At 39.7% G+C, this 3,235-nt stretch overlaps 1 long non-coding RNA gene across 1 annotated transcript; it reads left to right on the top strand.

Annotated features, from left to right (window-relative positions):
* Positions 1-220: 220 nt before the first annotated feature.
* LOC122102901 lies at positions 221-2,814 on the top strand. Its single transcript, XR_006146629.1, has 3 exons — positions 221-341; positions 1,058-1,147; positions 2,782-2,814. It is a non-coding gene; the product is annotated as an uncharacterized LOC122102901 (long non-coding RNA).
* The last annotated feature ends 421 nt before the right edge of the window (positions 2,815-3,235 follow it).

A 3,235-nucleotide genomic window follows, 5' to 3' on the forward strand; every position in this document is an offset into this window, starting at 1 on the left:
TTCATTTTTCTTTCTCGCATTGTATAGATAATACATCAAGCCCCAAATACTCTATTTAAGACAAAAACATGCATGTAGAAGAATGAAATTCCAGACTTGATATTCTCATGACTAAAGGCGCACGCGCGCACACACACGTATATACACACATACATGCACACACATACATACACACATACACATATTTTTACTTGATGGAAATGTGCCATTACAGAAACTGGTGTCATTTGATGATGTGGCTGTGGACTTCAGCTGGGAGGAGTGGCAGGACTTGGATCTTGTTCAGAGGACCCTGTATAGAGATGTAATGCTGGAGACCTACGGCAACCTGGTGTCCTTGGGTGAGCAAAAGTCACATTCATTTGTTAGGTCAAGTGTTTTTAGTAGATATGTGAACATTTATCAAACTTGCATTGGTATTTGAGTAGAAGATTCCAGTCCATGCGAAGTATCATTCCTTTTTCAGGAAAACTTCTACTTGATTATATAACTCGTGAGGCATTTGTATTCTTTTTTCAAGTTGCCAAGTAAGAAGTGAGACAAAAGTTCTAAACTGTGTTCCACTAACACGAGACAGTCTTCCCACTTGAGACGATTTGTTGTAGGTGGATATACAATGTAGAGTAGAATGTATATGACTATTGGAAGCATGATCTGGGAATCACTAGATGAAAGTGGGTATTTATTATTCAAGTGTGGTATTGGGTGCGGTGGTTCATCCCTTTAATCCTAGCTAATCTGGTGGCTAAAATCCAGGATTTCAGTTTGAACCCAGTAATGGCAGCAAAGACACCACAAGACTTATCTCCAATTAACCACTTAAAAACTGGAAGTGGAGCTGGGACTCAAATTGGTAGAATGCTAGCCTTCAGCAAAAGAGCTGAGTTCAAGCTACATAACTGGCAAAATAAATCCAAAGCTGGGGGCAAGTTAACTATGGATCCAGTGAGGAATGAGAAACAAGATTTAGTAGCAACCTTGTGAATAGGATGTCTGAACTTTTATAGCAGTGATGACCCAGCATGAGCAACAGTTCTTCACTGGTTCTTATTAGCAGGGCCCTGTGTTCCTAAACCTAACTTGATTGTCAAGCTGGAGGAAGGTGCAGAACCATGGATAGGAGAAGCCTCAGACAAGAATTACACAAGTGAGTTAATACACCTTGCATAGTGATGTTGGATTGAGAGCTTGGTTGGTAAGTTCATCTTGCATTGTACTGAGCAATAATGTTCCTACTTCCCCTGAGTCCTGAGTGTGGTAGAGAACTAGGTGATCCTTTGTCTCAAAGACTTGTGAATCCAGAATTCATACGGAAACACTGAACTCTGTGTGGCAGTAGAATTAAAGTTAGCAATTCTCTTTCTCCTTGTAGAAATTACTCTGAAACAAAAAACTAAAATGAGAAATTTAGAATATGAGATTTCATTTTCTTTGAAATTCGGAGTGTGCTGGTATGAGGAAATAAGTAGTATGCCAGGGTTGCTGTCCTTTAATAAGGAAAATAGCTTATCAGTGGTGGGCAGATACTGGGATTCAGAAACAAAGCATTTAGTCTAAAAAGGCTCATTAAGGGTGCTGGGAAGGTGGCTCAGTGGTAGAGCGCTTGCCTTGCATGCATGAGGCTCTGGATTCGATTCCTCAGCACCACATTAGCAGAAAAAGCTGGAAGTGGCGCTGTGGCTCAAGTAGTAGAATGCTAGCCTTGAGCTGAAGAGCTGAGGGACAGCACTCAGGCCCAAAGTTCAGGCCCCACAACCGACATAAAAATGTACTCACTATCTACAGTATGTAACTGTAACCCCTCTGTACATCATCTTCACAATTAAAACAAACCATTCCTGCTTAGATGAAAGGCAAGGGGATGTATAAAATACTCTTAATGGTCTCTGAGTCTAGTAATTATTCGTATGTCTCACCTAATAGATGAAAAGCAAAGTAGAAAAATACATTTTTCAAGAAAAGAAAAGGAAACAAAGCAGCATTCCCCTATGGTCAAACAAAACAATATTTGAAAAACACAACCACAAAAATACTAAAGGCAGATGGCAAATACTCAGCTTAAAACTCTAGCAGTATGTAGTTGAGTAAATATTTTTCCTGATATAAAAAGAAGAAAAAACTGAAATACAGAAAAACATTTTCCATTGTAAAATATCATTATTACTTTCTTAATTAATGTATTAGGCAGAAGAGTATATTTTTCATAAAGCTATTCCTACTTTGATACATTTTTTGTCAGTCCTGAGGCTTGAACTCAAGGCCTGGGCAGTGTCCTTGAGCTTCTTTTGCTCAATACTAGCTCTCTATTGCTTGAGTCACAATGCCACTTCTGGTTTTTTCTGTTTATGTGGTACTGAGGAATCAAACCCAGGGCTTCTTGAATGCTAGGCAAGCACTCTAACACTAAGACATATTCCCAGCCCCATACTTTGGTATTTTAAGTCTCTAACAGATAGGATGGGAGAAAATGTCTTTACCTTTACATTAAGGAATTTTTTTTTTTTTTTTTTTTGGGTCCGGTCGTGGGGCCTGAACTCTGGGCCTGGGCATTGTCCCTCAGCTTTTCAGCTCAAGGCTAGCGCTCTACCACTTGAGCCACAGCGCCACTTTCGGCTTTTTTCTTTTTGCTTGTGTGGTGCTGAGGAATCGAACCCAGGGCCTCATGCATGCAAGGCAAGCACTCTACCACTGAGCCTACCTTCCCAGCCCCCTCATTAAGGAATTTTTGGTCTTATGTTTTGGTCTTAAGTTTTTGTCTTTTTTTTCTCTGACTCATTTTAGATGTCCAAGAAATGGAGGATGTGATTAAGAACTTCCAGGAAAGTCCATGTGAATGTCTGTGTGAAGTAGCTGTCAAAAATAGTAACACAGTAGAAGAAAGTATGAGAACTTTTGATTTGAGTGATGAGCAGCAATGTAAGTCTACTCTCCTTGCCCAAGAAATACTTCAGGGCCAGAGGAAAACACCTGAATGCACTGGATGTGGAAAAACCTTCTATTTAAGACATACAGTCACTACACATCAGAAAATGTGCACAAGAGAGAATCCTTGTACATATAATGTATGTAAAAAACCTTTCAGTAGGGAAATTGTCCTTGCAAAACCCCATAGCAAATATGCAGAGAAGTCCAATGATTATATCCAGTGTGAAAAATCTATGTCTCTGAAGTCAGATCTGACTTTCCCACCTCAAACACCCACAGAAGAGAAACCCTATCAATATGAAGGATGTAG

Source organism: Dipodomys spectabilis, unplaced genomic scaffold (assembly GCF_019054845.1).
Source record: "Dipodomys spectabilis isolate Male_0828 unplaced genomic scaffold, ASM1905484v1 ptg000936l, whole genome shotgun sequence".
Classification (NCBI taxonomy): Eukaryota; Metazoa; Chordata; class Mammalia; order Rodentia; family Heteromyidae; genus Dipodomys; species Dipodomys spectabilis.